General features: G+C 32.4%; 1 protein-coding gene across 9 annotated transcripts in view; it reads right to left on the bottom strand.

Moving 5' to 3' along the window:
- Window positions 1-13,911, bottom strand: part of LOC128207121 (G-protein coupled receptor moody-like) — a 199,629-nt gene that overhangs the window by 38,045 nt on the left and 147,673 nt on the right. Inside the window, exon 1 of one of the 9 annotated variants that reach the window (XM_052909884.1) lies at window positions 7,227-7,302. The exons of 7 other annotated variants lie outside the window; for them this stretch is intronic. The gene's annotated coding sequence lies outside the window, so the exon portion shown is untranslated. Of the gene's footprint in view, window positions 1-4,869; window positions 4,936-7,226; window positions 7,303-13,911 lie in introns of those variants that run through there. One more of the 9 variants, XM_052909883.1, reaches the window with a different exon arrangement.

The raw sequence follows: 13,911 nt of genomic DNA on the forward strand, positions 1-13,911 counted from the left end.
AGCTTAAGCAATTGATAGTATATTTAAAGTGATCGAGCTTCCAACCCCAAGATCACAAATTGCAAGGAGGTAAGGAAAAACGCTCAGCTCCATTTTCCCTAACGTATATCCTATCACAATGACAAAGACGGACACTATAAAAAACAGTTTAAAGGTTTTAGCATAACACTTTGTATTTTGGTAGGTATTGGGATAAAACAAAAAAATATATATATATTTCTAATAAAATTCTATTATATATTGCTGTAACGTGCGAGCCGAACAAGGCCAACAGATCTCTTTAGAGAAAAACATGCTCGATCCTTAAGGGATCCGCTGGTCTTTATATACATTAAATTCTCAATCCACACAGAGCCCGAGTTTTGCAAATTTCCATATTCCCAAACAAGTAAACAAACGTACTAAGAACGTACTTCCGGCTATATCGGAATGTAAACTATGCACGCACATCCGCCGCCTACAGCGGACAGTTACATTACTTTTCCTTCCGAGAAGACTCGTCCCTGAGAAACTCATGGGTAAGGCAATTCCAGTCCGGCAGTTGTCCTTATCCCACCGCTGCAACCCTTTTGTAACGCGCGAGCCGAACAAGGCCAACATATCTCTTCAGAGAAAAGCATGTTCGACTAAAGGGATCCGCTCTCAATCCACAAAGAGCCCGAGTTTTGCTACTTTGCATATTACCAAACAAGTAAACATACGTACTATGAACGTACTTCCGGCTATAACGGAAGGTTACACTATGAACGCACATCCGCCGCCTACAGCAGACCGTTACACTGATATGCATTGTTTTAGAAAACAAAGCCCCGAATTCATACACCATTATACCAAAAAAAGGTAAAGAACAGAACAAAACCGTTAGAAACATTATTGAATTAGCCAGTGTACAATCAGACAATGAATTGCGATCTCGAAATTAGATTATATTCTTGGCATCAGTATGCATTTAAACAACCCAATCGGATCTTGTGCATACAACCAAAAAATTGACGTCCAGCATTTGAATGTCATCTTACCATTGTTGTATCGATGGATTCGTTATGTATGACGATAAATAACAGAAGGTTTGAAGTGTAGTCGAGAACAGGTGACGTCATGAGAATACCTTTTAAAAAAGAATATATAGCTCATATTTAACCATTGTCCTGAGAACAAGTTTAGATTACGAACGCACTGAACTCTTAAAATGGATTATCAGGTCTTAATAACTTCCAGATGACAATCTCAAAGTTATCTGAACAATGACGCAAACACCGGCAAAATGATCCATTAAAAGAGCGTTCTTTCCAGTTAGAATATATCCATGCCATATCATTTCTGTGTTCTGCTGGAACTTGTGTCTGGTGCACACGCAATGAACTCATTATTACTTTTTTAAACAGGTACAACTATCAAAAAAACTTGGAAATATTCGGAAATAATGGGTCGTTTTCCAACTATTTCCAAGGGAAATTAATATGAGGAAAGCATGTCAAAAATCAAGTATCACCTGCAGCTACTGGCATGTCTTTAAATAGGTAGCCATGTATCACAACTTCTTGCTTAGAGCCACCTGCGGTTACTAATTGCACGTCTCCACATAGTCAACAAATTGTGTTGTTGCTATGAACTAACGAAACTGATACAGGCTCAACAGTCCATTTTAAAAAAAAATGTTAGAGACTTGACAAAAAAATTAACAAAAATTAACTTTAATGTAATGATAATTCAAAGGGACCTTTATCGAGTACGATTAATGTCAGACTTTTGACACTTAAATGTTCAGCTTTATTTTTAGTAGCGTATGTTAATATGTTACATATATATGTTTATATGTTTAAGACAATATGCATTTTTCAATTACTTGAATATACCATCCACGTAGGTTCGTTTTCTATTCTAACCATACTTACCTGTATTACATATTTCACCGGCACTACCTGGTTTACTTTAGTTTAGGAAACAAATTCGACGACTTAGTATCTGTATAATATAATTGAACTTATGTTAAGGATGCCGGATACAGAAATCAGTATCTGTAAGCTTTTCTTCAAACGCGGCGAAGATAACGTGCCATTTCTCAATTCGACTTGAATTTCTCATTGGCTATACTATTATGATATTGACTTATTTTAGTGAAAATGAAAACAAATGCATTAAATGGTGCTAATATCACCAAAATTTTTAAACTGAATTCCTCCTGTAAAGTGAGCCGGTAATGTGGTAACTTTTTAAGGTCTACTCACCACAGGATGATGATTCACGGAATTGATGTGGTCGCTCCAACTCGTCTCGCTTAATTACGAGTATTCGGTTCTCTACAACTTCAATCAGCTGTTCATAGTCAAGGATTTTTAACTGAAGACGATACATTTTTCAATTCGCCGTATTGATCTAAAATGCCTACGTGTAAGACGTCTTCTGCTTTTACGAAGACACTTCTGTATCTGCTTTTAAAATCCATGTGATGTCAAAGTTAAATCAATAAACAGTCCATATTTGCAAAATGTTATGACCACGCATTCTTCAAAAGTAGATACAGATTGTAGCGGTGTTGTGTGGGAAACAGATTATATTAAGTAGCACTATTTCCCTAACACAGTATCTTTAAATGCGTGCGGAACATTATTTTTTGCTTTCTGTATATTACGAAGTGCAACTTGAAAGTTCTTTTTCAAACTTAGTACAATTTCAAATTTATTGTAGAGACTAGAACCAGTCAATTTAAGTCACAAATACATTACGGATGTTCATAATATAAAATATTCAACGTTAACGTTGTTTGGAATTTTATTAGTTTCTATAGATTTTATCGACAAACTTTGTTTATTTGAAGCAAATGATATCACATAGACAATATTTCAATCATGTATTAACTTTTGAAATGCAGTCCAATTTTAATTTGTAACAAAACAGAGCTACCAAAACAAAGGCATTAACACATTAAGACATGTAATATTGAATTTTGAGGGTGCACGAAAATGTTATATAATAAACAAGGAAGAAGTTAATTGCACGAAGATGTCGTCATTTATAAGGACAAAATTCAAAAATAGTTTCTCTTTAATTATGTAATCCTTGAATTCAATATAATATTCATTTGTAATATGTAAGAAGGGGGGTAAATTGGTATCATCATTTTCAAACAATTTATCTTTTTAATTAAAAGACTTTCATATTAAATAAGTTTCATGATCGATTTTGGCTTAGATACGATGGTATGGTTCTGATTGGTGCATTATTAACCGTTATATGTTCCCTATCACACGACAGTCTCATTGGTGAAAAAATATATATATTTAATATTCACTGTGCATTATAGAACGCGCCTACGTTAATAGGACTTAAAACTCATATATCAGTGACCAAATTTAATAGCTCACTAGGCAACAGTTCTATAATATTGCATTGACAAAGTGTGTCTTTGCCAGCAAAATGAAAATACCTAAAACAACAAGAACTGTCTCCAAACCTAAAGATGAGCAATATATATATATATATTTTAATGAGTGCCTGATAGCTTTTGGTTTCTATGAATATTCCCTTTACGATAACGAATTGTGCGTGAAATGATGACTCACTTAATACCACTTTTTGATAAGAATTTAAAATAGGTATCCACACCGTTTCTTATTATATGATTTGATATTTGATTTCATGTGTGCATATTGCTTCCAGTTTTTGACTATTTACCATTTATCAATATCACAGTATAATTTCGGTCTGTTCTGGGTCGTTAGAATAGAATCCGACAAAAACAAAACACATCTTCCATATTTAAAGATTAAACGCCATCATACAATGAACTCCTACAATTTAGCAACAGGTCTGAGCAACACTCAAACAACAAAGATTATACATCAAACATTGCTGCAAACAACAGTTCAATCTTTTAGACAATCGTAATAAAACGAGCGTTCTTGACAGTTAAAATTCCTGTCAGTACATACCCTGCCAATGTTCTTAGGAAAAGAAATGAACTCATCCACCCTTTTTGAAATATAACAAAAACATTAACACTTCAAAATGATAGAAAATATTGTGTAATTTCTAGACTTAATCGTTTAATACATGGCAAATACAAAACTCATTTCGAGTTTTGAAACGCATTATTTTCACTTCAAATACTTAGTACATGGATGCAAGATGCCAAATGTGAAGTAATAATCAACTGTTGCTTTAAACGTTTACAGTTGTTGATTAGATCCCCACTATGGACTCTTTTTTATAATTTGATTCTTCTAGTATTAATTAATGTTTTCTTAACAGGGCATTGTTTAGTTGCGTTCCTATCATGCACTTTCCCCTCCTTTATCGTGATGAAGAGATACCCAAAGTTATATTTTAAACGAAGAAAAATGGCAATAACAAATTTCTTCTGGTGGTCGCAGACAAAATAGTATTACTGTTTTGTAAACAAAACATAATAACACTTATTGTATTGGCATTTATGCTCGACCTTGTTTTGAACTTATTATATTAATACTTTCAATTAAGAATACTCCACAGTCAATTTAAATAACAAACATCTGTCTGATAACTGTTATTGGACATTGTTATTGAACACTTTACAACTTTTACGACATTACGCTACTTCATGATGTATCGATACGTCTAATCGAACATTATTTTAACATAAGCAAATAATCATGCTTTGGCAATATTTCAACTATATTGCACTCTTACAACTTAATAGGCAACTACTAAACAACTCTGTTATTTTGTTGTATCGTTAAGAAATGCGTTGTATAATGTGCGAACAAAACTAAGTCAATATCATAAAGATGTCGTTAATAATGAGTGCAACAAATAAAACAATATTATTATTTTTAATTATTAGATCAACTAAACTGCAATTAAACATAAAATTGAGATATATTTACATACCACAGGTGAAACAAATATAACCAACATATCCTCTCACAGTATTAGTCTTCCCCGCCAATGTCTGTCTCTTTAGAACTATATCGTCTTTTATACGATACGTCTCTGCATGGTGTTCTGTCTATCGATATCGCAGTGACTAGGTTGGTCGTTGCTTGTCAGCAAAACATTTCTTATGCATACGGTTCAAAATTACCTATATCTTTATTGGGAATCGCCAAACTTGTGCTTGGTTGCTTTTTTGTTTTAATAATTTGTCCTATTACGTGCAATTATGCATTCAAATTAGTTAACATTTTTCTTAAATGTGCGTTTGTTACTTAAAGACTGTTGATATTCATGTGTGTTTTACTTGCATTTTATATTATTTATGTGCAATGCGTTCTGTTCTTGAATATGGGTTATTACACGAATCACAAGATGATGTAACAATCTTGCTTGTCATAATAGTTTCCATGCGTATTTAGAATCTTATCTAACAAAAACTTTAAGAAGACAATTGTCCAAATATTTTCTTCCTTCTACTATTTCTTTGTGGGATGCTGTTTGTGACGAAACTCAATCAGTCCATACTTTCAAGCTTTTAAACGCAGTCTAAAAATGAACCCCAACAAAACTGTTCCTCAGTTTTAGTACGATCTCCATGAAATGGTCTCTTTTTGAAAATGACAAACGGGTCTGTTCATTTTACAGATTTTGCAAAATTCGATGCATAAAAAGCGAAATCATCAAATGATCGAGCGTTCCTTCGTACAGTTAGAGTACTGTATGTATATAAAATGTTTGCAAAAGATGGTATAAAGTTTGCCTGGTGCAAATGCAATAATAAGAAATGTACTCATTAAACCCTTTTAAAACACGAACATAAATACATCCCTTAAAAACGATTGGAAATAATGAATACCTTTCTGACATGATCGTAGATTAATGCTGAAGAGGAAAGCATGAAAAGACAATATCCAGATTTAACTTTGCACATTGGTTCATTTAGTACCTTTCGGCCATTTAATTACATTTTAATGTTTTACTACATATTTTATTATGAACTTATATATTTTTTTCATCCAGATATATAATTATTTTAATTTCTTGTTTACCATTGTTAGGAGATAACTTCAGAAGACCATAATTCTGTAAAAAATCTAGTAAATAATTAAATCCTGCCATATCTTATAAGCTTTAATGCAAAATTGGAAAAGAAGGTGAATCTTATAATCGCTTAAATGTGTTTGTTTGTGTTTTGTTGTTTTTTGTTTTTAGTTTAATGATATCAAATCGATTCAAGGATCAAAGGGAAATAGACACAATCGCGGTGTCTTTAACCAGTTTCTACAACTTGTCATTACAAAACCAACATTCTTTTCAGTTGTAATCAAATTTCTATTGGGTCCCAATTGTACATTAAGACCCAATAGGACTCACCTTATATTCAATCGTAAAACAACCATACCTATTATATTGTAATAGATAAACATTTTGCGAAATGGGTTAAGTGCAATTTTGCAAGAAAATTATCCTGTATTTGAGCACAAAGAAATGTTTTCTTTAAGATAGGTTTTGTTTGTGTTATGTTGTCTTATTGCGAGATTTCCGACGCGCTAAGCGCTGTTTTATTTGTTCTCAATAGGACTCAATTCATAGGACATGAATAATTCTATCCTTTATGTCATGAAACGGTACTTCAAGTCAGTTTTCAAACAAAATTTCATGTCAATATCAGCTTTGATCGAGAGTAAAAACACGGAATGCGATATGGCTTTGTCAGAAAATGAAAAATATAAAGCTGTACTTAAAGTCTGTCTTCAATCTAAGAACAATGTCAACAGGAGCTTTGTTCAAGTAAATCAAGACAAAATTGATTTATTTCTCTGACAACAAATCCTAATAGTGGTAGGGTTGTTGGCCAACTGCCACGGCCAACTAACACACTGGTAATCAAAAGTATTTCACAGTCATATTTAACTACAATAATATCTCTTTGGTGGAATTAAAATAAATAAATACAAGCAAAATGCTACAAATAATCTTGATTCAAGATTTCTTAACTCGTTTACGCTGCTTTTGCAAAGCATTTGATTGATTTTATCGTATATTGTGTTTTCCTGAAATCAAGTCAACCCTTGATAAAAGAGAGCAATTATTTAACTATTCTGTAGTACTCTTACATTTTCATCAACAACATATATTTGCAGACTGAAAAAATAAATACCCATACAAGCGTTTTAATATTCAATTGACTTGAAGAATAAAACCATGTTTATGAGATGTATCTTCATTTACTAGTACAGTTAACAATCGAATAATCAAATTAAGATCATTCAAATATCAATTTATAAGTTACTTAATGTACAAAAACATACCACAGGTAATGCAAATATAACCAGCCTGGCCTGAAGATATTCCTGTTTTAGATTATAACATGCTCCTAGAAGTTTCTCTTCTGATACTAGACTCTCAAGAACTCTATCGGCTTTTATACAATGATGCGCCATTGGCTGGTGCTGGTCCACCAATGTGACAGTGATTTGGTTTTGTCTGTCGGCAAAGTGATCATAAAGTTAACGCAAATAAAAAAGGCTTCAGACATATAGATTGATTTTTGTACGATCCTACAGTGGCGGGATGCATATACTTTCGTTACGGAATCGAAATAAAATATGGAACGAAATGTGCCAAAACAGATACTTATTTGCATTGTAAATGTTTGACATTGGCATTTTCTGTTAAAAAGCGTTTTTCAAAAGATGTGAATTATATGTTTTCATAACAGACATAAACTAATTCAATAAAGACATACAAATCAAACCAATAAAAAGAACAGAACTTTATTAATGGGAATGAAAATAGCTGATATTCTTTCGAAAAGTGGAAACAACAGCAGAATGAACAAAACTTGTCTGATGGTATATGAAATCTTCACGAATGCAGTCTAGCAAATCAAAACTTCCAGACGCTCATCAACAATTATTTAAGTAGGATCATGGTTCAAGCCTCGTTCATAGTTCAAATTCTTTATGATAAGAAAACTTCTGTTATTTTGGTTTCATCAGAAATAATTGTATATAATAACAGACATGAGCATTGGATACTCCGAGGAACATATAATGTATTCAAATCAGATCCATGCATATCAGTGGTATACAAATTGAAGAACCGAGATGTAGCCCGGATCTGTATACACCCGAATCTTCAGTCTGAATTTGTGACACAGACTCAGAAAAGTGATTTTGAAATGTCACAAATTATCTTTAATGTAGTCATTGTTGACCAAAAGTATTTTATAATTGAAACATGTAGTGTCAGTTTTAACATAATTGCACAATTATCTAACACGCTGTACCAAAAAAAAGTATAATTACAAATTATTTGTCAATTTTTTAAACAATATTTCAACATGTACAGAAAAAAAGATCATTCAATCAAAGAGCAACATGTTATAGTAACATGTAACCTACATTTCATTTTTCACGACTTAATATTTTATATCACTAATAATTCGAAACACTGTTATATTCTTATACACCGAACCATCACTGGCCCAATTTTTTTTATCTGAGTCCCTATGATTTCGAACCTACGGTGATTAAATACAGTCTTATTTTCTAACCTTAAAGAATTATCGAAAAGCGTAATCCCCAAGACAATTTATGTTCAGTTAATAAAAGTACCTGTGTCTTCTTCACCATTATTTCATTATTAATGTTGTGTATGTCAAAAACATGTCTCATTCCCCAAGAAACAATGTGTGAAACACATAGCACTTGTATTAATGCTTGTTAAAATTCCCCCTGAATTTGTATTCTGAGAGAGCTTAGTCATTTAAAAAAACACTATAACCTTCGATTACTTTGCTTAGTCATACAGTGTCCTCAAATACTACTAGCATATGTAAATATATATTACTCAAGTGTTCAGTTTAAGTCTTTGTCTTTATTTTGCAACAGATGAGTATACATAAGAGAGCCTTAGAATATTTGCCATGTCAAGGATATAATAAAAAGCTATACATTTCATTAATTCCTACATGTTCTTGTCGTTAGTAAGAAAAGCATATATCTACATTTAAAACACTTTGTCAAGCATGTCTAGAATTTCATTCATTCTATTAAAGTGCATGATGTGAACAGACAGTTTGCAAAAAAATACTGTGCAAGCATTTGCTGTTTACACGAATGTAATGTTACTAAAGCAAAACAAAATTCAGCAAACTATGTTTGCTTTTTCATGTCAAGTTTTCACTGCCAGCAATTTTGGAATGACCAAGCATACCATAATGGTATCTTTAATTCATTTTACAGAAACAGTTGTTTTTTTCTGCTCTTAACATTCTTATAGCTTGGACCGTAGAGGTTTGTAAACTTTCTACGTGTATACTTTCAGAACAAGTTAGGGTCAGGATCGAGTGGTAATAACCTGGTATTCAACGCAGGGAAGAGACAAAATTAAGGTTGGTTCAAGTATTGTTCTTTGATAACGTGGTGGTGAGGGAGAGAGCTTGAATATCAAATAAAGCCATTATTACTGGCGAAGTATTCGCCTCTTTCAACGCACCAGGGAATCAAAGGCTATAGCTCAGATCAAATAAGAGCCATTTATTTCCAACCATATATTAATCTGTGACATGGGATATGACGTCAAAGCCAAAAGTCACAGAAGAAAGACTTTTTTTACTGCTGCAAGGCAAAACATTAGTATTTCAATAATCATCTTACGGAAATTTTAACACATTGTCTAACATCTATTTTGCAAGGTAAACCTCACATTACAAAGTCCGTTGCAAGTGCGAAGTTATTCCAGTAAAACTGCAATTACGTTAATGAGATAACCAAATAAATAACGTTTTAATGCATTTTCGTGGCAAATATAATTTGGGCACTTGTCATTTTGTGTGAATAAGACTATAAATACAAAAATGATTTATTTGTAGCAGAAATTTGCAAGAACACGCAACACATCATGTATATGCAAATATGCACTCGATGCTTGAATAAAGCAATCTTCTGTAGTAATAACGTATTATTTACGCTCTGATAAAAATGATTGGTCTTTCTTTTCATCATTGTTGAAGTGCTACTGCAACATTAACTTTGAACGAAATAGCGATAACGGCTGGTACTAATTATTTGGAAGATAACAATAAGACTTCTTGACTTTTAACTCATAGCAGGTGTTTTTGAGATTAGTTTTTTTCCATTAACAAACCTCGGGACTTTTAAAAAAGGTTGATAGATAAAGAGTTTTGTGTTTTAAAAATTGTCCCAAACAAAGTTAAATGCTTTATTTAAATTCAACTAATTTGCCCATAACTTCGCTTTTGAAAAAAGGGATGATTACAAACAACCGACTGTACGGTTTTGACACAACTACACAGAGAAAAACACCATAAAGAACGTTTGCTGTCAAATGAAAGTTTTATTAATGCAGTATATTTAGGGAATGGAAATCGATTCAAAAGTCGTACATCGGAAACATAGGTAAAGCCATTTTTATCATTTTCTGATTATGTAATCGAAAAAAGAGTTTATATCGATCTTTCTTTCTTTATATTAAAGAGAATAAGATTACGCTGAAAAATACAAATAGAATATCTCGATTGGATTAATACATAACAAACGGAGTTATAAAATTAAACAGTGAATTTAACAATACATACACCCAAATTGTTATGCTGTATTTTGCTTTTTAAAAGATTTGTTTAAACGAAACTTCGGCGCTATTTACCTGACCTTAAAAAAGCTGAAACTATTGTTCTATCATTTGTTGTTGTTGTTTTAATATTAAAGAATTAAGCGATATTCCAAGATTATTAATTAAATCAACAATCGACAACCTCAATCGAAAAAGATTTATATTCGACATTACACGATCATCGCTTTATCACCGAGTAGGAGGGGCATTCAATAAAATGTGTCACTTATGGCCTTCCGTAGAATTCATGTGGCTTAAGAGCATATGATTTCATGTAGTTGATTGCGGGTGTTTATTCTGGCTTTCATTGACCAACATGTTTTGTTGACAAGCTAACATTTCAGCTCGATATACTATTTCCAAGATAACTAATAGTCTAGGCATTAAAGAAGATACCGTACACAATATTTTGACTGACTGTTTGAAATTAAAGAAGCTCTATGCAAGATGGATCGTCTACTTCTTAATACCAGACCAAAAGGCCTTAAAACATAAAACTTGTTTTTGAAGATGAAACATCGTTTGTTATATGGAGCCACAGCGACGCATTAATAAATACAATGGCTTAGTAAAAGTCGGACAAGAGAACAAGTAGCGCCAAAAAAGTTGAGATACCATTTTCTTCAATTCAAGTGGCCCTTTTGTACAAATTACATACCAAGTGAGAATAACATTCACATGCATGAACTTATACAGCACTTACATCTGTCAAAATATGTATCGAAACAAACGCCCAAGTGATGCATACAGCTTATTCACGACAAATGCTTCAGCCCACCAAAGAAAAAAAAACGTTACAATAATTCTTAAACAACAAAATAGTATTCAGTTTATCCACCATCTTCTTCCCCTGACCTAAGCCACTGTGTCATTTTCTATTCCACTTGCCAAACATTGCACTCAGGTTAGCACTATGCTTCTTAAAGAGCCTTTTGTGCTGCAATATCTCATTGTGTCGTCAGTATTCCGAGATATACTACCGTGCAGTATTAAGATCGTACGTAGCAATATTTCATAAGAGTGTATCTATGCATGGAGTATGATTTAAAGATAAACATGACTATTTTTCGGTGCTAAAAATATAATACATTCGTAGACCAATGACTTCTATTTCAGGATTTTTAATGATTTACGCAAACTAGCTTACGCTTCACGTTTTTATTCTATTAGGATTTGAATTAATTGATAATCTACATTAGAAACACCTCCTCAGTATTGGGAGTGTTAGACGCCAGCGTAAAGCTAGTGCATTAGAAAAGTATTCAAACCATCAAAAGTCGATCTGTATTGTAATTGGTTCAACTTTTGTAATCATGTTGGCACTGAAGAAGTTACTCATTCTTACCGTAACGTATATCATGACAAGGAAGTACGAACAAATGTCCGCTTGTGCTTTCTGTCAGGCAAATTGTGGTCCTAATTTACTCAATATGGGATCCTCGTAAACCGGTAAACCTCGTTTCCGCAAAACACTCTACGCTCGGGTCGGAATGAACCTATCTTACAATCTCGGCCACTGTTCATGTGCCATTATCAAAGTAGCCATTTAATCATTCCGAAAAACCATCTGCAAAAACTGATAGAGACACAGATTTGTTTAAGTCTAACAGCAAAAGCTAACTTATTTACGGACAAAATTCTGTTTGCTACAGGAGAATCAGCTTGAATAGATATCGCAGAAATAAAGAGGAGAGTAGCATAATTTTCCAATGATTAGTGTTTCATAGCGGAAGCCAAACATGCAACACACTGTCATTCTATAACAATAATTATTTTAATCTAACTATGGTATGGCAATGTTTAATGATGAAATGAATGGCAAGCAACAACCCTTAGGGTTTACCTAAGTTGCTTTTGATTAGAGTTTTGGAAAGTATGCACATTTAAACCCGACTCACTTATTGAAACAATTGACATTCGGGTTATTATCATTAAATACGGTAACGACTAATTACAATCACAAACCCACCGACATTCATATTAATATGTGAGAAGTTCTTATAATTATCAAATCCTTTTATAAAATAAGCTAATTATTTATTAAAAATATGTTTTCTTGACAAATTTATTATTTGCTTTCGACATTACAAGTGATATGGACTATTAATACGAAATTGTCTTCAAATGTAATAGAGATGAGAGAGGTAACTCATTTTTAAATTCTTTTAAGTGGTTTTGATATGTTGTTTCTACCGGTTGTCGTTTTTTCTAAGTGTATTAATAAGTTTTTCAAATAATTATAAGTTTAAACACGTCCTTAAACAAGATATCCAGATTTCACATATCAAGTTAGTTTTGTTGAAAAACTACCGAATGCCCTTTTGACAACATGAGATAACCAATCTGAACCAAAGCAAAGTTTATCAAGGTGCACTTTTTCTATATGTTAATGTTGAAAATATTCAAGGTTTTATGTAGAAATAGTACAGCTGTTTAAAACTTGGCATACAATCAATAACCAAATTTAATTCAATGGGATTCGCCTTTGTGTTTGGAACAATATTTTCTCACGGCAATGCATCAGAAGACACTTATATTATAACTTTGTTTTTCTTTGATACCGAACTCGCAGAAAGAAAATGCAATTCACGTAGAGAAATGATTAATGTGGGAAGCGAACTCACAACGGTACAGCAAGAAAATTAGAGAAAACTGACACGAAAACAGCTCACCCACCAGGACTCGTACAAGTTCCGATCGAAAATTTAACCTTTAATCCTTTTGTTTATTCGCGTAACTAACGTTATTCAAAATTTTCAAAGACAATATTGGAGCATATATCAACATTGAAGGGTTCCAAATGTCAGTATCTTAGTTATAACACTCCTTATAATTTGCCACACTTTTTGTCAGAGAAACTGCATCTTACATGAGCAATTTCTGTTATTATGAAAATATCTACACGCCAAACATTGAAGTAAAAAATCAAACATTCAAAATGAATTCAAAATTTTGAAACTTAAGCTCATTTTTTGACTTGTAATGACTTAAATTTTGGCTCAAAACTGACATATAGTATATATGCAATAGTTAGTACGTTTTTTCCACATACATAGCTTATCATGATTAAATGTAACTGAATTAATGTTGTTTTTTTTTCATTTTTCACTAAATCCAAATTTGACAAATTACAAACGATGAGGTGTACATGTTGATACAATTGTATTGCCTTTTCTATTATCGAAATGAAGCTTTAAATATACTATGAACATTCTTTTTTATAAATCAATTAATAGATCTTCTGACCTCAAGCAACATAAACTGATTGGAGAACTACTGCAAAATGAGAAAATCTCAATTTTGAATTTTAGATTAAACTAATACTCCGTAGTGTCAACATATTTATTATGTTTTGTT

This window comes from Mya arenaria, chromosome 11, assembly GCF_026914265.1.
Source record: "Mya arenaria isolate MELC-2E11 chromosome 11, ASM2691426v1".
NCBI lineage: Eukaryota > Metazoa > Mollusca > Bivalvia > Myida > Myidae > Mya > Mya arenaria.